At 36.3% G+C, this 27361-nt stretch overlaps 1 long non-coding RNA gene across 2 annotated transcripts in view; it reads right to left on the bottom strand.

The window, feature by feature from the left end:
* Positions 1 to 7382: 7382 nt before the first annotated feature.
* The window catches only part of LOC147915797 (uncharacterized), an 87450-nt gene continuing 67471 nt past the window's right edge, over positions 7383 to 27361 (bottom strand). For both annotated transcript variants that reach the window (XR_015553787.1, XR_015553786.1), the window contains exon 3: positions 7383 to 7937. This is a non-coding gene — a long non-coding RNA (uncharacterized LOC147915797). The remainder of the gene's footprint in view (positions 7938 to 27361) is intronic.

Below are 27361 nucleotides of genomic sequence, written 5' to 3'. Positions count from 1 at the left end.
GTAAACTAGAACTCACTTTGCTTGGATAATGGAAATTCTAGATCTCTTAATCCTTCCTCCAAATCCCTACCTCTTTAGAAAATGCATTTTATATAAACATATGTACACTATCAGCTGCCCAAGGATATAGGTCTGTTTTTATCCTATTCTGTTCTAGTCTCTTTAGTGCTTTAAGAAGTCAATAATTTAAGAGAAAGTCTTTGAACATGGCATCAAGTTTTGCTTAGATGCATATTTGTTCTTTTAACATCTTTGGCAATGTATTTACGTACACATGTACTACCTTGGGGCATGTATTATTGTCAATTTTTCAGGGCTATAAAACCATCCCAGTCTAGGCTCCATGCTCAGCTCTTTGGTTCAATCCTTTTCAAAGTCTCTCCCTACCATCCTCACTCTTGTATTATTAGAAAGATTTAAGATTACATAAATGTTTTTCAGGTGTCTTTTCAAATTCTTGCTTTTCTTGGGAAACAATATAAATATCACCAGTGTTCATTGAACCCACTGGTCCTGATTCTGAAGAACTTTTTTAATGTTGTGTAATACTTATGTTTCAGAAAATTAGTTGACTATAGTTAATAATATGGTATTGTATATTTAAAAATTGCTAAGAAACTTTATGTAGATCTGAAAAGTTCTCATTACAAGAAAAAAATTTATAACTATGTGTGGTGATAGATATTAACTAGACTTATTGTGTGATCATTTCATAATATACATATATCAAAACATTACGTTGTATACCTGAAATTAATATATGTCAACTATATCTCAATTGTAAAAAACTGAAAAAAAAAGAAAAGTAGTTGAGAGCTGAGTATAATTGCTTTCTCTAACTGTTTAGGCTCACTAGACCTGATTCTGCTGATAAATAACACTGCTTAAAAAGATAAATAGCATCTTTCACCAAATATCTTATATTACTCTTTGTTTTTCCTTTGATAAAATGGAAAATCTAATATTTTCCATGGATTTATCAAAGAAAAACAAAATCACGGAAATTAGTGCCCTAGCAGTTGTACTGATGGAAAAACATTTCAAGTCAACTAACTTCTAGTGTCCAATCCTAATCCATAAAATTCATTTTCTCCCCATTTTTAATACTGTTTCTTGAGCTTGATTAAAGAAACTTACCCATCATTTTATACCTCTTTTTCAGAAATTTCAAATCCTTTCAAGTAGCAGTCTGTGGTATTCTTATATACTATTTCAGTATAAAATTCATCAGTTCAGAAAGCAAAATGGGTTTGATTTTCTGTCTTAGAAAATTTGGAGAGTTCTGAGACATTAATGAAACTTGAGAGTTAGGATCAATCAAAACAAAACACTTATTTGTGTGCACTGCTGATATTCTTACTTGGAAAGTTCTATGTGATCTGAAAAAAAAATCTCAAAAGGGACCTATTCATGGAATACACAGAACAAGAATTCGAGAATAATTTAATTATCATAAGGAGTCTTTCAGTCAGCTTCAATGCTAGCCTCCGACTGTTTGCGCATTCTAAGGATCTGCAAATAATTAGTTGACAGTTCTGGAATACAGAAATAGGTCTGTCAACAGCATTGGTGTTAAGAGTGCTGAAGGAGAATCATAGGTAGCCGAGATATAAATGAATTCCCTCAGGCAAAGACCCGGAGTCGCTCCTCTATCTCTACTGACATTCCATATGTAACATCTAATATTTGGTCAAATATCTATATGGATCAGATTAAGGAACAACTTGAGACTTACATAAAAGTCATTTAACGTGAACTTTTTAAATAATTTCCCTTTCATTCATGTCTACCAAAATATTTGTCAACTCTAAGAGAAAGTTCACTGAGTAGAGGCATGATATTCTCAGTGTACAATTGTTAGTAATTTAATCTTTGGAGTCTTGCTCCTACCTCTACATAGGATTTATAACTAGAAAAGAGTGAAAAGCAGATCAATTTTGCCTCATAGTCATTACCAGAGAGGCAAGAGTGTAATTAACTCTTTATTTAATCTGATGCTTTTTCACCAATGTGTTTGCATCATTTCTGCCTCAGAGATAAGCAATGTGAGAAGATGGTTCTTATTCTTGAGAATAAGTTCTTTCTTAATCTTTTATCCTGCTCTGACAAAAACTGAAGCTAATATTTCTCTCTCTGACTCCGTATTCTCCGAGACCTCTTAGTTATTTCCATGATATGTCAAATCAGTCTAACACTTTCATGTAGAACATTCCTTCATACATAGCAAAGGACTAGAAATCTAGTTATGCTGAGTAAGACTCTGAAATATCCATTTATTCATTTAGAGATCCCTTTCAGCTTCTCTTTCTCAAAGTTATGCCTACTTCTCTGTCACAATAAATAAAAGGTAATCAGATAAGCAATGAAAACATGGTCTTTGGTATACTGCACACAGCATCAGAATTCTTCTAGGCTTCTTTTGTGAAGCAAAACCTTTACTTTTAAAAATATACATGAAATGCTATGATGACTAAAATACCTAAACAGAAAATGTGAAAAACTTAGAAGCTAAACAATTACTTTACCTGACATCACTTGCTTGAATGGTACTATATTTAAAAGATCTTTTTAAATGGATTAGCACTCAAGTATTACAACAAACTCTGAAAATAGAATTGTTTGCCTATTTTACAGATTTCAAAGTCCCTATTAAAGTAATTCAATAAATTTCAACGTATGAGTATTTCACACTAAGTGACTTCACACAATAGTCATAAATTCTTAGGTTACAAATAAAGTGAATTAGCATCAGATTTGACTCTCATTATTTCAGTAACCATGGTTTCTGAAAAATAGAAAACCTCTAGGTGACTAAAATCAATTTTATATAAAAAATAAAGTAAAATTTCCAATTTTTATTTTAAAGACTATTCAGGAGTAGATCTTACTCAATCTTTAGAATATTTAGGATTAATATTTTTTCAGTCAAATAATTAATGCTTTTCATTAGAAAAAAAGTCTATTATCACCTCTAGATTCCGTACCGAAAAAGACACATAAGTATATATTTTTAATGTAAAAAAAAAGAAAATCCTGTATAGGCTATCTCAAGAAATTAAAATTAAAGGCCTTAACAACTTTTAGAATAATATTGATCCAAATGAAAATACGTATGATCAATCATCAGATAGTGAGATTATATATAAATTGACCATATGTAATTTCCATCTACTTCCATTATTAATTTATACTTCTAATATTATCTTAGACTATTTTTTCTTTTTCTCAATGAATTTACTACATTAAGTAAATTAGTGTTTCCTTAATTGTCATTGAAATATTTAATTCTGTTAAATACACAAATTTATTTGCCTACTACAAAAAAAAAACCATGACATAGAGTTTCAGATTTGCAAGATGAAAAAGTTCCAGAGATCTGTTTCACAACAATGTAAATATACTTACCACCACTGAACTGTATGCTTAAAAATGGTTAAGATGGTAAATTTTATGTTATGTGTGGGTTTTTTATTACATTAAAAAAGAGAATCCTCCAAAGATCATGAAGCACTTCCACATATATCTGTAGAATGAAAAGAGTAAAAAGTGCTTAGAGGTGGAAGACTAAAAGAAAGAAAGTTTATATACCCCAATCACTTCAATCAGTAGCATAGTTTAGACTACCACTTTCTAAATCTTTAGATAGTCTACCTCAAAGGCTTAACTTCTCCACCAGAAGGAACATATTTAATGGACATTTGGGAAAAAAAGAAAAAGAGAGAGAACTAGAGAGAGTTAGAGAGGGAGAATGAAAGGAAGGAAGGAAACAAGGAAGGAAAGAATCAAATGAATCAGAAAGATCTAGGTTTAAATCAGAAATCTGCTTTTTGACTCCTTGGATAAAATGTTTAATCTCACTAAGCCTCAGTTTTTTCATCTATAAAAAGGGTTCAATAATATCTACCAAATAGTGTTGTTGAGAAGAGCAAATGTTTAATAAGTAAATTAAGATTGTATTTTAATCATCGTTATATTCCCATGCCCTGGCATGTTGTAAGCAATCAATAATTAAATATAAGCAGTTAATAATGCATTTAATAACTATTTACTGATTGATTGCAACATGGTAGAGCTGCATGTTGTAAAGGTGACTAAGAGTCTCTGCTCTCAGAGAAAGCACAGTCTAGGGAGGTGTAACGTCTCAGTTCTCTCCATTCAGCTTCTGATCACATGCCCGCAGACACACTGCAGAGAAATCCCCACCTGAACTCCTTATGCATCAGTGACAACCTCGATGGGCTCTGAGAGGGTGGTGATGTTCTCATAAATTTATAGAAATATCCAGCTTGTGGGCTAATTCTCAACAGGCTTAGAACTAACTGCTACAATTCCTGAACTGGCTTATTTAAAATATAAATGAACTTGAATCATTCATCTGAATAATCCTGGAAAAGTCCAACAGTAGATGTACAATTTCTCTTGTTACTGTTGTCTTCAATCCACTGTATGAAAATTAAATCCTGTGACGTCACTTCTCATTATTTTCTTTTTCTTCAATTTGTGAGATTCCTAATTCATTCACAGCTGCCACAAGTTTTACTGTAGTAAATTTATGATTATAAATTTGAATTCCTTCAGTAATGAGAAATAGATAAATATACATCTCTTGGTTTCCCCTTACCTCCCTGTTGTTCTTCCTGCGTCCTTTGCAATTTCCTCCTAACACTGGAGGAACCATGACTCAATCCTTGGACTTTTCTTCTCTATCTGCACACACTCCCTTGGTGATCTCTTTTATCCAGTCTCTTTGGCTTTCAACACTCTCTCTAAACTGATGATTCCCCAGCCTAGAACTCTTTTTGCTCAGCATCTCTGCTTGAAAGTCTAATACCCAAACTTAATTCCCAAGATTGCTCCCCAAACCCCTTCCACCTGTAATCTTCCCTTCAAAGTTGTTGGCAACTCCATCTTTCCAGTAATTCAAGACAAATCTCCCTTTCTCTCATACCCCATCTCTAAACTGTCAGTAAATCCTGTTGGCTCTAGCTTCAAAATATAACCAGAATTCAATCACATCTTGTTAAACTTCCACTGTCACCACTCTTGTCCAAGCCACCATCATCTCTCACCTGGAGTACTAAAATAATTGATCATATCATTCCTTGCTCAAATTTTGTCATGGTTTCTTATTCCATTCAGAGTAAAAGCCAAAATTTCTACAGTGGCCCACAGAGCCACATGTCTTTCCTTCAGCCTTTTGACCTCTTTCCTTATCTCTCTCTCCTAGATCCCCCTGACCACACTGCCATCCTTGCAGTGGAATACACAGGAATGCTCCTGCCTTAGGGCCTTCCCACTAGACATTCTCTCTGCTTGGATCACTCTTACAGCTAATATCCACACAGCTCCCTCCTTCACCTTCTTCCAGTCTTGACTCAATGGCACCTTCTCAATAAGGTTTACCCTAACAACCCCATTTAAATTTTAATCTCCTCCTCACCTCAGTACTCCTGATCCTCCTTGTCAAGTTCTACTCTTTTTTTATATAGCACTTACTAATATACTATACATTTTCTTATTTATTATTTTTTATTTTTTGTGTATCTCTGTCTGCAAGAATGTGAGCTTGGGGGATGTGGGGAGAAGAAGGTAGAGATCTTTGTCAGTTTTATTTACTGATGTATCACAAGCATCTAGCACAGAGCCTGATGCATGATGGGTGTGCAATAATTGCTGAATGAATGAATGAATGAAGATTAGTGATGTAATTGACATCAGCAGTATATAATAAAAACAGACAGTATGAGTGAGAAAAGTTGACAGAAGTAGAATTTCAAAGTCATATGATGCTTTTGCCAAGACTTGGAAGCAACCTAAGTGCCCATCAAGGGATGAATGGATAAAGAAGATGTGGTATATATACACAATGGAATACTACTCAGCCATAAGAAACGATGAAATCCAGCCATTTGTGACGACATGGATGGACATTGAGGGTATTATGCAAAGTGAAATAAGTCAGAGGGAGAAGGTCAAATACCATGTGATTTCCTTCATTAAGTAGTAGATAATAACAACAATAAACAAACACATAGAGAAAGAGATTGGATTGATGGTTACCAGAGGGGAAGGGGGGAGGGAGGAGGGCAAAAGGGATAATTCGGCACATGTGTGTGGTGATGGGTTGTAATTAGTATTTGGGTGGTGAACATGATGTAATCTATGCAGAAATAGAAGTACAGTGATGTATACCTGAAATTTTTACAATGTTATAAACCAATGTTATTGCAGTAAACAACAACAACAACAAAAAGTCATATGATGCTTTAAAGCTCACCCAATGCAACCCATTTAAAAAATTTAGAAACTAGAGAGATAAGATTTATCAGAGATCATACTGCTTGTTCACGGCAAAAAGGAAAGAAAATCTGGATCTTTTAGTTTAGTGGTTTTCCCCAGTTCTTCACTGTTCTTTTTTCTATTTCCTAGGTTCAGCCTAAACTTCTTGAGGCTCTGGAGGACAGTCATAATTATATCTAAATGGTGTTTAACTAATTTCTTCCAAGAAATGTTCACTAGGGCCTAAAGAAATGGTATCTTGATAGCTCATACACTAGGTCCAAGGACCCTGCAACAAACTAAGATTGGCCACCAGACCAAATGATAATGACTTCTAGGGTTATGGATCCGAGCACAGTGGGTTCCCAGAATCTATCACCAATCGTCTTAAGCACCCAACCCTGTACAGCCTTTGTCTACACTTGTCCCTGCCCTGTACATTTTGCTCTCAAGCAAGAGTTAATAAAGTGGTTCCCTTAGAGATGACATGTTTCTCACATGCAGTTAATTTAACATCAACATAAATGCTCATATAATTCAGAGGAAGTTCACATTTTACAAAGGAGTTATTAGCCTTTGTGGCATTAAACAAAAACATTACGTGGGAAGAAATGAATGTTCAGTAGCCTCTTCTCAGTGGTCAAACTTCTGCTTTCTCCTTGCTTTGTCCTCTTTCCCTAGATACAGTTCCTTTCCTCAGCCAACACTTATGTTAGTGAGTACCCAAGTCCTTTCAGAACCAAAGTTAATATCTGCTTTGCCAAATGGTTAAGTCCAAATCCTTGATTCTAAAAATTTTTTTTTATTATAGAGGAAGAACTCCAAATAAAGGAAGAGAAAAAGAAAAGAAAAGAGTCTGGAAAGAAGAAAAATTGCTCAGAGGAAGAGCAAAAAATTGAAGCTGTTTAGGTTCAGAGCTGCCACCTATGATGCCACAGCCACAAATATTTCCCACTGCAAAGGTGGAGAAAGTGATCCATGAGAGCTACTTACCTTCAGTAAATAAGAGGAAGGAATGACCCAGAAAGTTAAAAGATGCACTTACTGATCAGACATGATGGTAATACCATTAATGAACTGAATACTGAGGAAAGAGTTTCATACATTTTTGTGACTCAACTTTATTCAAAAATATTTGTTATACTTATATAAAAGCCACACACTATGCTAGGTGCAATGGATTACACAAAGGAATATGGCCAAAGTGGTAACAATAATAAGATAAATCAAAGAGCAAGAGCCCAAATTACATGTGTTACAATTTGCTAAGATAGAAAAAACACTATATTTTAATTACTTCTAAATTTAACTTGAGACTCATATGGTAATGTATAAGCCTTAGTTCTCCTAACACGGTGGTGAAAAATCACAATTAACTGTATTACTGCTTCTGTATCTGAAACAAACATGAAAGAGAAAGAACACCATAAATTTTTACAGACTTAAGGCAGAAATTCCATTAAATGAAAATACTATTGGGGCTGGCCTGGTGGCGTAGTGGTTAAGTTCATGTGCTCCACTTCAGTGGCCCAGGGTTCACGGGTTCGGATCCCGGGTGCGGACCTACACGCTGCTCATCAAGCCATGCTGTGGCAGCATCCCACATACAAAATAGAGGAAGGCTGGCACAGATGTTAGCTCAGGGACAATCTTCCTCACTAAAAAAAAAAAAAGAAAGAAGGAAAATACTACCATTGCTTCAGTGGATTTTAAAACACAAATGTCTTAAGTACTCCAAAGCAATATAGTTTACAATGGCATGAGTCTTTGTAGACCTCTGATCCTAGTGCTATGTAAACTCATAATGTGTAAGCAGGAAAAAGTGTCATTCTGTGTCTATTTTTTTCTAGAAGTTAAATTTTTTGTAATTATCTTATAGATAGATGTTAATCATCACAATCAATGCTGATAGCATTATAATGATGGGAAGGATTTCACAATATTGCCAAAGATACCTAACCCGCATCTAGTAAGAATCACAGCTTAGATCTATAGTGCTGTTAGCTACTGAGTTCCAGTAATGTAAAAGACCCAATTCATCTATACTTGTGCCTGCCCTGTACAATTCACTCTCAAGAAACAGTTAATAAAAGTAGTTTCCGGTCATAGTTAGATATGCATATTACTGTCAACATACTGTCTAGCGAAGTTAATCAAGCAGTCACCTAGGTCATAGGTCAGAATACTAAAAATTTAAAAGGACTCACTAAATTAGAGAGGGACATAGCATGCTATCTAAAGACAAACATATCTGGGTTTGAATTTGCTCCAAACGGTCCTTATTATGTGTCCTTGGACAAATTACTTAATTCTCTGAGCCTTGGTGCTCTCCCTGGAAAATGAGGATAAAAAAGACCTTCTTTGCTGAATTGATAAATGGATAAGAGACAGTATATACATGTGTGTTATTCAGTGCCTAGAATAGTTGCTCAATAAAACTAGCTGTTATTATTAGAAAGCATTGATATTCCCTCAAACATTTTAGTTTACTTGCTGTGGTTTTTCAGGAAAGCAGAAAAATCTACAACATGGTTCAAAATACTTGGATGCTGTCCATTTCAGTTCTTAATTTATTTTACATAACATTGCATTTTCTGGAAACAGGAAGCACTTAGCAACTAATTAAGAATATTTAGGCCAGATGATGAAGAAGAGACATGAAATAAAATCTCCCTAAAATGTTTATAGAATAACTGCCAAACCCCTAGACTGTTATTTTGTTACCTAGAGCATAACCAATCTACCAAATCAATTCAAGGTGCTTTGGAAACAATTGTACTGCTAATTACCTTCATTGTATGGCAGATACATTACACTGAAAATAGGAATTACGCCATTTCGTGTCTACATATAAGTTGCAAACTGTCTCAGATAAATAAGATATTCTTAAACTTTATCCCTATCAAGGACAAAATTTTTTTTTTCAATATTTTAACAAACTTCCTATCTTTTACTTTATCTTAGTGTTCTTTCATTTCTGGTTTACAGAGAGTAATAGTAAATTGAATGAAAAACTTCTGAGTCTCCAAGAGACTGTAAGATATTGATAGTCTCTCAAGAAATTCGGTTCTCAAAGCTCCCCATTCTGGATTCTTGATGAATGAGTTTGGATAAGTGTATGAAGTTTGGAATGTTTATTACAACTCTAAGGCCTTTTGAAATGTACCCACCACATATGCCTCCTGTTTTGATGTGTGCAATTAATACGTTTAAATATATACTTTCCCTCTGAAATTTATTATAAATATAAAGCTATAGATACCTTATGTTTTTCCCCTAATGAGAATGTTAGAAATAGACTTTGTTCAAACTCTAATCAGCTTAACAAAAAAGTTCTTTTGATGTAATAGCAACTTTCGAGCAGCCACATACTATAGAAAGAAACCTTGCTTCTCTTCATAGCTTTTCCTCATGCATCTCCAAAAGAATTAGCTGTTTTCATTCAAACAGTTTTTCATTTTATAAAGTGTTTAAAGGCAGTGAAAGAGAGCTAAGAATTAGAGAAATGTGATGGATAAGAATTGTATTTCAAACTCGTCCTCCTGAAACAGAGCCCACGCTGGAGTTAATGGGTGCCTCTCATGTCCACTCACAGAATAAGAGCCAAACAAAGAAAAACATTTGCTCAGATAAGAGGATTCCATCAAGAAAATAAGAAGAAAAGATAGGAGTGAGAGAGAGACTTAAGGAAGATATAGTGTTTCCAATAAGTAAACATTTTATTTTGCTTTACAATAGGCAGGAAAACAGTCTACTGTTTGTTATTTTCCAAATTATCAGTATTTTAACTGATTAAAGACTAAAGTATTTATTTCTCTCTGGTCTGATTTGGGAAGAAAGGCCAAGGACAAGAATTCCGGGTCACTCTAGTCCTAAGAAAACCTGTGTATTTCAGGCACTCGTGACAGTGATAAAATACACAGAAGGGTTTCAAATGCTACCTCTGCATTTATCCACCCAAATAAAATAATCATTGTCTAATGACTTGAAAACTGAAGTAAATTTTTCTAAGAATAGAATCAACAATTCATTATTTGTGCTACCTGGAAATAGAGAAAGAATAGCTAAAGTTCACAAATAATACAAAAGCCAACTTAACTCAATAATTGTGAGCTTCTCTCAAACTTAATCTATTATTTAAAGAGCTAACCAGAAAGTAAATCAGCTAGCTTAAGTTTTAACTTTTCCTCTTTCAACCTTAAGTCCTTATGGAAAAGATATAAAAGTATAAGGAAAAGACTAGAAGGCTTGCAGAAAATAAAATGGAAAGGAAAATGTGGAAAGACAAGTGAGCTGCGTTTTTTCCCAGTCTCAGAATAGACTAATCCTGTCCTACATAATCCAGAAGTGACTCTTCGGTGCCCAACCTGGACCCCACACACCATGTTACTGTGCTTGGCTCGTTACTCTTCTGGCCGCTGATTTTCTCCCAGAAATCACATCACCCCCACCCCCCCAACCTAGAGTGAGAAATATCTCAGTGCTCCATCCATTAGTCTTCCACCCTCTGGACAAAGCTTACAAAAACTACTAGTGAGGGTACGTTTATTTAAAAACACTGTTGGCATCAATTAAGTTATGAGAATATAAAGCCATGGGTGTGCTATGGAATTAAAAAACACAAGAGGCAGCAGTATGTGCTTCCAACCAGACTTCAGAAGCTGGGGCAAGATGGAATTAAAGGAGCCACAGACTCAAAATGCTAAGTAGGGATGAAGAGGGCTTCACTCTGCCATTTCCAGAGGCACAGCTTTCAGGTTCCAGAGAAACCAGTTGATATCAATTACAAGGTGGTTTTCTAGATCCCACAGCCTTTCTTATATATGGTTTGCAAAAGAATTAGCTATACAGAAAATGATATGAGTGACCATTTTCTGAATTCTCCCAAGGATAATAGATAGCTAGTACCATTCTAATTGCATATGAGAGAAGTTCATTCATTACATTAATCAATGCCTTAGGGAAGGTGTTGACAAAGTACAGCCACACAGGCAAAATCCAGTGCCCAACTGTTTTGGTAAATAAAGTTTTATTGTAACACTGCCATGTTCATTCATTCATGTGTTATCTATGGCTGCTTTCAAGCTACAATGGCAGGGTTAAGGAATTACACCAGGAACCACATGGCCTTCAAAGCCAAAAATAATTACTACCTGGCCCTTTACAGAAAAAGTTTGTTGATCTCTGCCTTAGTTAAATAGAGCTTAATTAATTCTCTCATAGAATGCCTGTTAAGAAAAGCTGCTGATGTATGACTGAAGCAAAAAACCCAAGAAAGAAGCTGTCAATCTCTAAAAGACTACCTCAAATTTGGCAGTGGTGGGGTGGTGGTGGAATGAAAACTAAATGGAATATCTAGACCTATAGAAAAACCTTATCACTCTGAATGAGATGGTAACACTAAATAAAAGTAAAAAAAAAATCTCTGCCCATTCCTTCTATATCTATTTGCATGAAGTCTATGTTGGTAAATGTTTCTAATAATTCCGCTCCTATTATTTTTTCATTTAATTATCACCTTCCCAATGTGTCATATCGTGTTTGTCCCTACTCTAGTCATTTCACCTTCTTAGAAAGTTAATTAGAAAAATGCTATTTCTCCATATGTCCCTTGGAATTCATTCAAATTTGGGGGATAGGATAATGTTCTTAGGAAAGAAAGATGACATGGATATGGACCATTTAACACATTATGTTGTTGAAGGTGTAGAGAAACAGACACTCATACATAATTGATGAGATTATATGTTGATACGATCACTATGGAAGGCAATTTAGTAATATCTAACAATATCACAAAGGCACTTCCCTTTGACTTAGTATTTCTACTTTCAGGAAATTATCCCAGAGATATACGTTACACAAATATTTAAAAATTGTGTATGTAAAAGGTTATTCTTTGCAGTATTGTCTTTTTACCAAAAGATTGAAAACAACCCAAATATCCCTTAGTTGAGGACTAGTTAAATATATTAAGGTACATCCATATATTCCATACACCAATAGAATACTGTGCAACCATTAATAAAAGAATGAGATACGTGTTTATGTACTAATATGGCAACTCATTTCTTTATTTATTCAACAAAAACTTATTGGGCACCTACTATATGCCAAGTACTGATCTAGGCGAAGAGGATACAACATTGGACAAAACAAAGTTCCTGTTCACATGGGATGCCAACAATAAACAAATAAATAAATACATATACAGTCAAGTAGGGTAAAACCAGACAATGTAAGGGAGATAGGGAATGGCCCAGGATTGTTGCCTTTTTGTTTAAGGTTGTCAGGGAAATTTTCCATGTTAAGGTGGCATTTGAGCAGAGAAAGAAATGAGGAAATTAGCAATGCAGCTATCTGGGGAAAGAGCCATCCAGGGATAGAGGACAGGTATTAAGTCCCTGCGATGGCACATTCAAGGTTCAGCAAGGAGGCTGGTGTGGCAGCGGTATACATGATGAGGGGAGACAGGTGTGAGATAAACCTGAGAGGTAGGAGGAGGAGGACAATCAGGCTATTGTGTAACCAAAGTAAAGAATGTGACCTTCCCTCTGAGTATGATAGGAAGCCATCAAGGGTCCAAACCAGATGAGTAACATGATCTGACTTTTTTTTTAAAGGATCACTCTAGTTGATCTGTTTCTTAGTCAGAAGACTATTTCTTCAATAGCATCAAGAGATGACACTGGCTTGAACCAGGGTGCTAATAGAGGAAGTGGCTAGATATATTTGCATTCTACATATACTTTGATATCAAAAAATTATTGTTGAATTAAGTGTTAAAAGTAATGCATGCTATCATTTGTGCTTTAAAAATAAATTCAGGGCTAGCCCAGTGGCGCAGCAGTTAAGTTTGTGCGTTCTGCATCGGCGGCCCAGGCTTCGTGAGTTCAGGTCCTGGGCACGGACCTACTCACCGCTCATCAAGCCATGCTGAGGTGGCATCCCACAAAGAAGAGCTACAACTCCACAACTATGATACACAACTATGTACTGGGGCTTTGAGGAGAAAAAAGAAAAAAGAGGAAGATTGGCAACAGATATTAGCACAGGGCCAATCTTCCTCAAAATAAATGAATAAATAAATGAATAAATAAATAAATAGGGATCATATAGATGTATCTGCTTGTAAATACATAAAACCTCTGAGAGAATAAACAAGAAATTGGTAGCTTTATTTGCTCCCGATGAGGAGAATTCAGGATCTGGGGAACAAGGTGGGAAGAAGACTTTTAAATGTACTGCAGCCTTTTGTGTCTTGTGAACTTGGAAACATGTGAGGTATAAATGATTTTAAAAATTAATTATTTAAATTAAATTTTTAAAATTTAAAAAAGACGGGCCAGCCCAGTGGCATAGCGGTTAAGTTCGCATGCTCTGATTCAGTGGCCCAAGGTTTGCAGGTTTTGATCCTGGGTGTGGACCTACATGCTGCTCATCAACCCATGCTGTGGTGGCGTCCCACATACAAAATAGAGAAGGATTTGCACGGATGTTAGCTCAGGGACAATCTTCCTCACGCAAAAAGAGGAAGATTGGAAACAGATGTTAGCTCAGGGCCAATCTTCTTCACAAAAAAAAAAAAATTTTAAAGAAAACTGTGACCTATGATTTGCATGGACTACATCTCTATTTACTAGCACTATAAAAATAACTAAAGGAAAGAAAAAAACATTGACTCAACCCCCCAAAGTGTCCTTCAACAGTTCTCCCTTCAAGCTCCTACCCTTCTACCAATATAAAAAGAAATCCAATTTGAGTTACCAAATGTAACCTTTCATTCCCTTAGAATTCACCATTTAGTTCCTATTGTAACTCTCTTCAAACATTTGGCAATTCTGTTTTCATATAATTTATCTTTTCTTTTAACTACCTACAATTGTTGTCTAACATTCAATAATTCACAGAGTTTTTCATAGCACATGGAAAATAAAGTATAGAGCCAAATTTGATAAGGATTAATGAAGACTTTAAAGTTTGGGAAAACATTATTTTAACATGAGAGCAATTCAGAGTATTTGATAAATTCTGAGTGATAGAAGGATAACATCTATTTTCTCTTAACATGCAGACTGAATTAGTCAGGGTAAGCTATGCTATGCTGTTGCAACAAAAACACAAAAAGATACAAAAAAAACCTCAGTGGCTTAAAACAATATATTATTTCTCCTGTAAGAGTCGAATATGATTGGCAGTTTGGTTTGTGGGTGGTGGGTTACTCAGGTCCAAGTGGGGACTCGGGGGCAAGGCTACTTCCATCTTGTGGATGCCACTTCAACCCATGTCATCCATGAGAAGAAAGGAGGAGGATGGTGTGTGAGAGATTTTTATGGACCAGATCTAAAAATGCATATATCACTTCCATTGATTTTCCGTTGGCCAGAACTGGTGACATGATATACTACCTAGCCACAAGGGAATTGGGAAATACATCTTCCAATGTGCTCAAGACAAAAATAAAATGGTTTGGTGAACACATACCATTGTCTTTGTCCCATTGAAGAATCAAGATAATAGACAACTTAAAACACATACATTTCAATAATGATTTTACTCAACACTGCCAAATTCAAAATAATCTGCCATAGACTATTCCTATTATCAGAACACCCCTACATGTACCTCATGTGGATATTCTGGAATTCTATGCAGAGAAGTCATTTTAACTTACATCTTTCTCTAGGAATTTATTTTTCTAAAGAAACATTCTTCTGAGCTTACGTAAGTGGATTCTCAAAACTTCTCAAATTCCTGGGCCTATCCTCCTACACTTACAGCAGCCAAATACAGACTCAAGAAATAGATAAGCAAGTATAAACTTTTAAAATTTAATAAAATCTTTATCAATTTAATAAAGTATAATTATGAAAAATGTGCATAATGGTTCTACTTTCATATACAAAATTCCCTATGCTATTCAGAATTGTTAACTTTGTGTATATGTGCATTATTTCCTTAATAAAATTCTAAGTGTCCTGGAGAAAATATGTTTTCTTTTTTTCAGCAACAGTGCTTTGCATATAATCAATGTTCAATGAGGATTAGCTAATTGGTACAAAGATATTACTTATCTGCCTCAAAGGATCTCTCTTCTTCTAAGTTATACTTCAATATTTACTTTTATCACATAAAATAGGTCAAATATAATAAATTTTGTTTCAGTTATACATTGATTTATTAAACAAATATTGATTGTGCACCTACAATGTGCCAGATATTGTGGAGAGTGACAGGAAAAATGAAAAAGAGACAGATGTGGTCCTACCCTCATGGAATTTACAGTCCTTAAGGCTCGTAAATAGATATTTACAATATATTGTGATACGTGTGTATGCTGTTAAAAGTACAGTAAATTTGGGAGTACTTGGGAGAAGAAAAAAGGGAGAATAGGCAGAATATCCTGCAAAAGTTCTGCTGGAAATAATTAACATCCCAACAGACAATACTGAGTTAAATTAGGTCCAAGAAGTTATCATTACAAAGCCAATCTTATTTCTTTTCAAGGAAACTCACACTTTATGCTAAGAAACATATTTAGTGTTCTGCCACTTTTTAGCAAGATTATGGACTCTGCTGCCAAAATGAGGACTTTTGTATTTATCTATTTATAACATTACAATATGGCTTTTGTTGCTTGGCTATATCAAGAATTAGACCACTCTATACATTTTAAATCTTATAATCAATGAGCTTGATTACTAGTACATTTATATAGTTATGCCTTCAAATTGTGACTATCTGAATTGATCAAAGCACAATTAATTGCTTAAACTCATACGGTCAATCATTAAGAGTGGATTTGCAATTTAATTTCTCAAATTTAAGGTCAAAACTCATTCTAGACAGGCTTTCATACATGTTTTAAAATGTTCAATCCCATGCTGTCAGAACTGAATACCTGAGAACCCAGAGGAATGGACTTAATTCCTGATAATAGACTAAAAAAAAAATTTTTTTAATTAACACTATGACGGCCACCAAAATTAAAAACTATATTTTCCCTGTCATATGGCTCTTTCCAATGGTATATGACATCTATATTAGCTTGTTAGGGCTGCCATAACAAAATAACACAGATTAGGTGTCTTTAAACAACAGAAATTTATTTTCTCTCAGTCCTGGAGGGTAGCAGTCCAAGATCAAGGCATCCACAGGTCTGATTTCTCCTGAGGGCCATTAGGGAAGGATTGGTGCCGGGTCTCTTGTCTTGGCTTGCAGATGGTTGCCCTCTTGTTCCTCTTCGCCTGGTTGTCCCTCTGTGTACTCCCACCCCTTGTGTCTCTTCCTCTTCTTGTAAGGACATCAGTCATATTGCATTAGAACCTCCCTCTAATGGCCTCATTTTAACTTCATCACTTCTTTAAAGACCTTATCTCCAAATATGGTTACATTCTGAGATACTGGAAGTTGGGACTTCAACATGTGAATTTCAGGAAGACAATTTAGCCCATAACAATATCCTAAAATGGTCTTTACTTCCAAAGATAGAGGATTTCTAAGTAAGTTAATTCTGCCTCCCAAAAAAGACTTACAGGGCTCCCAAAGGCAATCTGTAAATGAGTGGATGGTTACAGCAGAATCACTCGGGAAACATTTTAAAAACGCAAACTCTAGAGCCTCGCTCCCCCATCCCCACTCCAGTAGCTTAATTTAGTAAGTCTAAAGTAGAATCTGAGGATTTTTATTTTTGAAAAGTCCAGGAGACTCTGTCATGCTGCCAAATTTAAGAAGCTCTACTTTACAGTACTTCTTCCTCCTTGAAACGTGAATGCAAGAAAACGTTTGTAGAAATATATCACTGCTTATATAAAATTTCAAAAAGAGAAGCAAATGAGGGGCCAGATTACATAAGACTTTAAAAATTAAACTCAGAAGTTAATTAATTTTTTTTTTTTGCTAGTAACTTTGCTAAGCACTTTATATCATCTAGGTTAATCCATACAATGGGTAGTATTATTATACCAACATTTCCCAGGCAGGGAACCTAAAGCCTGCAAAGGTTAGACAGACTGTCCAAGCTTATCCAGGGGTAAGTGGCACTCACACCCAGACCTGTCCTTCTCTACTGAGTTAGAGGCTCCTACATCGTAAGTCTGAGAGACGAGCCTTTGATGTTAAGATGAACTGAGGAGAAACAGGTTGACTCCTCCTCGTGGTTGGGGCCAGGGCAAGAAACACCGAGCGCACAGAATAGAGGGAGGGAGTAGGTGGGATAGAGAATAAGCATAGGCTTTGAAGTCAAGTCTAACTGAATTCCCATCCTGGCTCTGCTGTTTTCCAGCCCCATGGCGTTGGACAGGCCATGCACCCACTCTGAATGAATCCGTGTATACAGTGGGCGACATAGCTTCTGCCTTGTTAGTGTGTAAAAGATCTGCAGCTATGTCTGGCTCTTAGAAGACACTCAGTTACAACAGCTGCTGCTACTATGGCACCTATAACCCTCACCACTGCTCTTATTTCACATTCCTCCTCCTCTTTCTGCTATTATTACTACTGCTATTATTATTATTATTATTAGCAGCCAGAGTGATTGGAATGACTAATGGAATAGATTTATGCCAAAAAAAAAAAAAAAAACCCAGAATAGTCATAAGTTCTCAATTTGATCAATAGCAATAGTCCTTCTGCATTCATTTCAATATTTAGTGTGTATTTGCCATGGCAGGTCTCTGTGCCAGGCACAATAGGGAGTTAAAACATGAACAAGTCATTTCCTCTTTTAACTACCGTATAAACTAGTCTGGCCTTCACGCCACAAATTCTTGAGAAGACACATATTCAAGAAAGAGAATTTGGGGAGGTAAACTTAATGCGCACTGAAAGCAGATCCACTTGAAGCAGTAGGCCGTTCGTAGCTCTGAAAGGAGAGTCAGGACTTAATTTCACGATAATTTGAAGATTCCATTATGCATTTACTGCTTCTCCAGATAATGTCAATTTCCTCATGGCATAGGATAGGCTTGTTGTCTTATTCACAACTTTGGATAGTTATCAGATACTTTATGTTTGTGAAATTTTACAGAGTCGGCCACTAGACTTTATTTTTTTTTCAATTTTATTTAAACTAAAAAACGAAACAGTTCACCCATTTCTCCCACCTCCCCCCCTACAGCCTCTGTCTCTGGCAATCTGTTCTCTGTATCTCTGAGCTTGTTCTTATTTTTTTTTTTTAGATTCCACATATAAGAGAGATCATATGGCATTTGTCTTCCTCTGTCTGACTTATTTTACTTAGCATAATACCCTCGAGGTCCATCCATGTTGTCACTAATGGCAAGATTCCCTTCTTTTTTACAGCTGAATAATATTCCATTGTATATATATACCACAACTTCTTTATCCATTTATCCATCAATGGACACTTAGGTTGTTTCAACGTCTTGGTTGTTACAAATAATGCTGCAATGAACATTGGGGTGCACGTGTCTTTTCAAGTTAGTGTTTTTGTTTTCTTTGGATAAATACCCAGAAGTGGAAATGCTGGATCATATAGTAGTTCTATTTTTAATTTTTTGAGAAACTTCCATACTATTTTCTATAGTGGCTGCACCAATTTACGTTTTCACCAGCAGTGTACGAGGGCTCCCTTTTCTCCACATCCTCACGAATATCTGTTATTTCTTGTCTTTTTGATAATAGCCATTCTGATAGGTGTGAGGTGATATTTCATTATGGTTTTGATTTGCCTTTCCCTGACGATTAATAATGTTGAGCATCTTTTCATGTACCTACTAGCCATCTGTATATCATCTTTGGAAAAATGTCTATTCAGATCTTCTGCCATTTTTTAATTGGAGTGTTTGTGTTTTTTGCTATTAAGTTGTGTAAAATTCAAAAAGTAAAAAATGTTTAATGTCATTTATTAGAGAAGTAATCAAACCAGTAATGAAATAAGAAGAATCTTTCTATCCACATCCAAGATTCAAATTACCTTTCAATGAGGAGAAAGGCATTCTCCAAAGGAGAGATAGAAATTGGTTCAGAAAATCATTAGATAAATTTGTAGGTACGGATTTCAGTCCGTGTATCTCAGACCACAAATTTATGTTTACAAGGGAACTGACGAAAATTTAACCTCAGAGGTTTAATCTTGGGATTCTGTGCCCCCTCGTCCAGTTTCTTGGAAATGTTCCATGCACGATTTTAGGATCTTATACAGTTGCATGTTTTTTGAGGGGGGGTTAAGGGGAGGGGAGTGTTTGAATGAATATCTCATAATATTATTCCAGGCTCTTTGAAAGAATTAATAACTCTCCTAATATATGGCAAAGGAGATTCAAATTACTCCTTGGGGGTCACAGGCAAAGCAGAAGAGCTCTGGCTATAGAGGCCCCTAAGATGGCAGCTACGGAGGATCAACCAACATCTTTTGAACAAAGGACTGAAGATTGCCCCTGCCATTGTCTTACAGGTCCTCTGACTAGGAAGCATGGGTATGATTTTCTGCAACAAATGGGGGATGGGAGGGGAGGCTGAAATTACGTACATTTGAAAATAACAAAAAAGGAGAAAATAGCAAAAAAGGTTACATTTTAAACAGATACATTTTATTTTATTTTATTTTATTTTATTTGTGAGGAAGATCAGCCCTGCACTAACATCTGCCAATCCTCCTCTTATTTTTTCTTTTTTGCTGAAGAAGACTGGCCCTGGGCTAACATCCATGACCATCTTCCTCCATTTATATGGGCCGCCGCCACAGCATGGCTTGCCAAGCGGTGCATTGGTGCGTGCCCGGGATCTGAACCTGTGAACCCCAGGGCACCGCAGCAGAGCACGTGCACTTAACCGCTTGCGCCACTGGGCTGGCCCCTCAACAGATACATTTTAAATAGATACATTTAAATAAAAGTCTGGAAAAGACAAGATGATCTTGGAGTTTTCCGGAAAGAAATTAAACATGCTTCCTTGTCCCACTGATGGTCTAAGTCCTGGAATCAGTTCCAAGTAGGAAGCTCAAAGTTCTTAGAGGCACAGTGTCTGAACTGAGTGATGAATGAAAACTGATTAAGACTTGTCAGGCACAGCAAACAGTTATTATCAAGAAAAAAATCCCTTTGCACTTAGGAAAAAAACACAAGTACTTAGCTCTTGCTACTATTCTTGCTGTAGTTTATAATTTTATTTATTTATTTATTTTTTTCCCCCAAAGCCCCGGGAGATAGTTGTATGTCATAGCTGCACATCCTTCTAGTTGCTGTACATGGGATGTGGCCTCAGCATGGCTGGAGAAGTGGTGCGTCGGCACGCGCCGGGGATCCGAACCCGGGCCGCCAGCAGCAGAGCGAGTGCACTTAACCGCTAAACCACGGGCCGGCCCTCTTGCTGTAGTTTAAATAACATAACTCTAAATAACTCAGACCATATGGAGAACATATGTCAGCACCCTGCAGACCAAACTATACAGGCTTCTCAACTTTGAATTTTCATTGATGCTACGAGTCAAATAGGAGTAATTTCACCAATTATATCATAGCATCATGCTGTAAGAAAAGATTTGTAATTTTGATTAAGTATTCCAATTAAATCTATTGCTATAAATACCAAAATATATCTTCCTTGGCCTAATCATATAAGTAATTTAAAATTAACTGTCTAAAAAGAAAGCCTCCATTAATCTTAATTTCTCAGTATAATATGTTGTTGGATACAAACTAGTTTGAGTTGGATATTTCTTTTTTTCCAGGTTTCCTAAAATGAATTATAACATTTTACCCCTCATGCATTAGAGATTAGAAACTTCATATTAAAAACAAAGTTTCATTCTACATACCAAAAAAATCATAATTATTCCCATTTTATCTTGAGTATTCCTTCCATTACTCAAATTACTTTCCTTTGTCTTTTCACATACTTTTGAAACTACAAAGAACCTTAGAAATCTAATCTATCCATTTCTCTTCCCTGTAGAACCATCACCTGAGTCCCAGCTGCAATCATTTCTCAAGAAAACTGAGGGAGCCTCTCAGCTGCACTGGCTCTCTTCCATTTGTCTCCACCATGTAGCCAGAGTGATCTGCTGAAAAATTTGTCAGCACTCACCCCATTTTCAGTCATCCTATCCATCCCCCGCTGTCCTCCATCCCACAATAGATACCCCTTAAACTCTCCAGTATCTTTCCCCTACGTTTTTGATAAAGCTAAAACTCCTCAACTCAGCCAGCAAGGCCCTACAAAATCTGGTGCCTATGAGGTCTCCAGCCTCATCTCAGAGCAGGCTAACCTTCACTCCCAGTCTTGGCCCCATTAACTCCTTGGCACTTCCTACACTGCGTCACCTTCATGGTTACAATTCCTTCTGCCTGAAACGCTCTTTCCTTCCTCTTTGCCTGACTGACTTATTGTTCAAGGTGCTTTTTCAGAGATGCCAGTGCCCTATATTTTGAATAAATCCCCAATGGATTCTATTTGAATTTCCTGCTGATAAGCTTGTTTGAATGAAACCCTTACTCTGGCCCCCCTGACTAAAATGGTACTGTCTACAAAGTTGGTATGAAATACGATTGTATTCAAAATACTTTTTTTGGCTTTGTTTTTGGAGGCATGAGATGAGACCCACTTTGTATAAAAGTAAAGCCAATGCTCACATGTAGCAGGTTTTTCACTTGTAATACACTTAAACCTCTTTGTCTTATGATGGAGCAGCAGCATGAATGCAAACAAAATGAGACTCAGCTGTAGAAATGTCTGCCGACTCATGTGTTGGAATGAAGAGATGTGAATAACCAGCTAGTGTGTTAAGGCTTATCTGAGCCTATTGTGAAACCTGTCATTACCCTGTGCCACAGTTAAATGGGCCCCAATTAGGAAATGGACCTCACATTGTTTGATCTCTTAAATTGGAAGTACATCTAAAGAAACCAAGCCCATCATCAACATGAACCTTGAAAATCAGGTGCACTCATGGATATTAAGGTAGAGGAGAGGGAGGAGGAGGAGGAGGAAAGGAGTTTTATTTCTCTTCTACTGAATCTGAAGAATGAAGTCCTGTAGCTTTTTCTAGAGCTAAGACATTTGTAAAACGCCCTCTGATGTCTTATCGGTGTTTACTTATCTTTCTTAGTTAATGATGGTGGCAGGGGAAGAGTTGTTAGATAAACCTCACATCATTGTTTTAGTGTCTCTAGAATGAGTGGCAAAAGGTCTGGGAATGTAGGTCAATAGACTATATTTCTTCTCTGTAATTTAATGAAGGCTGTTTAAAGTGTCTATAGAGACTAGAAATAAATTGACTTGTAAATTTATTGAGTGCTTCTGAGTACTGTTTTGGGATCACATCTTAAAGGAATATCTCAAATAATGAACTTGATGGTGAAATATTCACATTCACTTGTTTGACTTGTACAGAAGAACTGTGACGATTTATTTCTTCTTTGAAAACATAATGATAAGTACAATCCGAATAAAACATCATTGAAAACTGGGTTTATCTGAACCTAGGAACACAGTCTATGTTAATTTCAGTATAAAATGAGTGTCTGTCAGGATCAGAGGATGCACAATAAATGTTACTAGAGTACACTAATATCACAAAGCTTGCTAATAGAAATCTCATTTTTTTAATTTTAGTATCTTTAATTTCTTTTTAATTTCCAGGCTTCGATGATTTATCAAATGAACCATCGTGCTTTTTTTAATTTGCAAAGTGTGTGCTTTAAACTAGATTTGTGAGGACTAGTGGGTAAAAATAAAAGGCTTCAAAGTCAAGAGTGATAACTGATGAGTTGATAACTGATAAAATCAGCAACTCTTGGAATAAAAATGTCAAATAGCTAACAAAAATAAGAGCATTCAATTGTGACAAATGAAACCACACACGCGCTTAGGTCTTTAACCTGAGCTCCAGCTGGCTTGTAATCACTTGTCATTATTTAAATCATCGATAGGTATAGCATGAAACCGAAAATTCAGTGAGTTTTCAATAATATAAAGAAAGATCTAGGGGCCAGCCCCATGGTGTAGTGGTTAAGTGCATGCACTCTGCTGCTGCTGGCCCACGTTCGGACCCCGGGCGCGCACCGATGCAGTTCTTGTCAGGCCACGCTGTGGCAGCATCCTATATAAAGTAAAGGAAGACAGGCACGGATGTTAGCCCAGGGCCAGTCTTCCTCAGCAAAAAGAGGAGGATTGGCATGGATGTTAGCTCAGAGCTGATCTTCCTCACAAAACAAAAAAAAGATCTAGTAAAATGTGTTTATTACCATCATATATGGTAATGACAGAGTAATTCCAAAGACATTTCTTGTGATGAATTTGAGGTACAAAGCAGTTAAGAACTTTTCTAATATCAATAGTTAATCATTTCTAATTAAGACCAAGATTAGCTATTTTATCTACCATTTCAGGCTACTATTTGCTAAACCACATTAAATAGTAATGTCACTCTACTACTTAATCTTCAAGGCCTTAAAGTGAGAGACAGGAAATCTCATGCGTGATATAGAATAGTGTTATGGCTCAATGAAGGGAGAAAACTTCAGATTATTCATATAAGATACATTTGGAAAGAAGAAAAAATTAAAATGTTATGCTCTATATTTTATTTGGCTGGTCAACTATTTTTTAAAAATAAAAATGTGGAGGCCAGCCAGGTGGTGTAGTGGTTACGTTCATGCATTCTGCTTCGGCGGCCAGGGGATCACTAGTTTGGATCCTGGGCATGGACCTATGCACCGCTCATCAAGCCATGGTGAGGGGGCATCCCACAAAGAGCAACTAGAAGGATGTGCAACTATGACACACAACTATCTACTGGGGCTTTGGGGAGAAAAAGGGAAAAAAAGAGGAAGATTGGCAACAGATGATAGCCCAGGGCCAATCTTCATCAAAAAAAACAAAAATGAAAATGTATACTACTGAGCCAGCCCTGATTGCCTAGTAGTTAAAGTTCGGTATGCTCTGCTTTGGCAGCCCAGGTTCAGTTCCTGGGCACGGAACCACACCACTCATCTGTCAGTAACCATGCTATGGCGGCAGCTCATACAGAAAAAGTAGAAGGTTCTACAACTAGAATATACAACTATGTACTGGGGCTTTGGGGAGGGAAAAAAAAAGAGGAAGATTGGCAACAGATGTTAGCTTATGGTGAATCTTTCCCAGCAAAAAAAAAGTATACTACTAATAAAATAATAGACAATATGTACATATATATACCTTAATCCAGGAATCAACTGTCAAAGTATTTTCTCGTTTGTTACTTTTAAAAAATTATATTTTCATTTATTCAATTAAAAAGTAAATGAGCACGTACTGACATCAGCCGAGAAGAGTTTTGTGTACAGGGAATATAGAAACAAACAAACCATAATTCCTGAATTCCAGCGTGTCCTAATAATGCTAATCATTTTCTAGTCACTTTATTCCTTCCCATGGTAGATACCTTAACGTCATCTAACCACTGCATATACATATTGTGCTTTAAGCTGACTGAGGACACAACTCATACCTCTAAAGCACATGCATAAGAGTAAGTATTTCTTGAGCTTAAAGATAGGCAACTTCTCAGTGTTTGTACAGGCCAGCAAAGTTTCATAAAATATTGACTAGGAGATTTCTCAGTTTCCCAAAAGTGAGATTCAGACAGGGAAGTGCCTGGCAGACTTCAATAGATGAGTAAACCTGTTAGAGTTAGGTTGAAGGCAGGGGATATACTAAAGAAATGTAAAATAACTAAAACGTAAGGTAAAATTTTCCAATTTAAATTTAAATTAGGTTGAATACTTTCAAAAGAGGAAATGCTGCTTTTCAGAAGAATCGGCTCCAGAGTACAGTTAAAACTGATTCCAGAAGATTACTCACTGATTAATGTATATGAAACCTCGAATTGTTCCCTCAGAACCTAAAAAATCAGGAAAGAACCTGATGCATTTAAGGACCTCATTTCTGACCAGAGAAAGATGTTAGATGGACTAAGAACTAAAGATACAAAATACGTGTCTATTTCTGTAAATGTGAGGCTGCACAGGAGGCCTCAGAAACTGCTTTTTTTCTCCCGGGAAAGCATATTCCTCTCCAAAATGTTCATACTCTCAAAACTGTCTTTTTAATAGTATTTTATTATTTAAAATAATTTTTATTAATTTTATAATTTTATATTCTATGTTTATATTTATAAATAAATTAATTGTTAAATACTATCTTTAAGACCATAGACGAGTTATTGAATCTCTCCAAGCCTATCTTTGTTTCATCATGGGGAAGATGGAGACCATAATTCATAGCTAGCTCCTACTACTGTTCAGAGCTGCAATGTATATAAAACCCAGTGACTGGCCCATAGGAAAAGATCAGTAAATGGTAGCTATTATCAGTATCCATTCTATAAAGCATCTTGATAGTTTTCCTATGCCCTATCGTTTAAATTCAGTCTCCAAGGCAGTTTTGTTTGTATTATTTAAATTCTTTTTTACTTCTATACAACAAAAACCAGAAAAATAAAATTCTTCTTTAGAACTATTTCTTTGTTCCACTGTTGTTCCAATAAAAGCCTTTAGCCATTTTTATACATAGTAGACACACAAAGGCACCTCTAGGGTCATTCAATCGCCAGAGAATTTAAACTCCTTTTCCCATTCCCATACATTGTGAGTAGTGAGGAAAGCTTTTATTTCATTTTTAGTTAAGTGATATTACTTCTAAGACCTGGGAAATGCGAAAGCAGCTGAAAAGCACAATGGAAATAAACCATGCAGGCAACAGCCCTTACCATTAATACTAATATCAATAGCATTCAATCCTGTTTAGTTGGCAAGAAAACCAGGCAGAACAGCTCATGGGAAGCTTGGATTTATTTAGAACAACAGAGTCCTATTCAAAGGACTAGGGTGCTCAGGATTATATATGATGTATACATATATATATATATATATATATATATATATATATATATAGTGCTCAGGACAGCTATATTGTAGGCTATATGACAGGAAGAGAAAGGAGCAGTGTGCCTTTTGAACAAGTTTGCAAACTTCCCAGCCTAAATTATAAGACTGTGATTCTATTCAAGCTGTGATCTTTCTACTGGAGATGGCCACAGCTCTGTTTACTTTGGCTGTTTTCATGCCTTCCTTGTAGTATTTTTATCATCATGGATGCTGTTATCCACATTAAAAATAGCCATATCTCGGGAGGCCCCGTGGTTTAGTAGTTAGGTGCGCCGCTCGCTACTGGCGGCCCAGGTTTGAATCCCGGGTGCGCACCGACACACCGCTTCTCTGGCCATGCTGAGGAGGTGTCCCACATACAGCAACTAGAAGGATGTGCAACTATGACATACAACTATCTACTGAGGTTTGGGGGGAAAAAAGGAGGAGGATTGGCAATAGATGTTAGCTCAGACCCGGTCTTCCTCAGCAAAAAGGGGAGGATTAGCATGTATGTTAGCTCAGGGCTGATCTTCCTCACCAAAAAAAAAAAAAAAAAAAACAGCCACGTCTCGGGGCTGGCCTGGTGGTGTAGTGGTTAAATTTGTACACTCCATTTCAGTGGCCGGGAGTTCACAGGTTCAGATCCCGGGTGTGGACCTATGCACTGCTTATCAAGCCGTGCTGTGGCAGGCATCCCACATATGAAAAGAAAATAGAGGGAGATGGGCATGGCTGTTAGCTCAGGGCCCATCTTCCTCAGGAAAAAGAGGAGGATTAGCAACAGGTGTTAGTTCAGAGCTAATCTTCCTCACACACACACAAAAACCACCACACCTCAAAGTTGAAGAAAACTATGCCAAAGGGGTTTAGAAGAAAACAGAAAACAAAAAAAAGTACCTACAATACACATTAGCCAGAAAACAGATGAAGTAGTCCCTACTTAAAAGAATCTTACTAATTATGTGATGTAACCATTCTATTCCTGTAACCATACAGGACTATGTATACATTCCATTTATACAGGAGAATCATTCAGGAATTTTCACTGTCACAAACTGATGAAGAAACTTTTGATGATATCCTACAATTATTTTTGGCATCATTCTTTGTTTTTACAGGCTCTGATTTGGAAAGAATTTTCCTAATTCCAATGTCTCTCTGGGGAGTTATTAGTATGCCTTACCAAATCCAGCTATGGCCAATGGTTGTGT

Source organism: Ceratotherium simum, chromosome 12, assembly GCF_057802395.1.
Source record: "Ceratotherium simum simum isolate JZ-2026a chromosome 12, ASM5780239v1, whole genome shotgun sequence".
NCBI classification, from domain to species: domain Eukaryota; kingdom Metazoa; phylum Chordata; class Mammalia; order Perissodactyla; family Rhinocerotidae; genus Ceratotherium; species Ceratotherium simum.
This window is presented reverse-complemented; position numbering and strand designations above follow the sequence as displayed.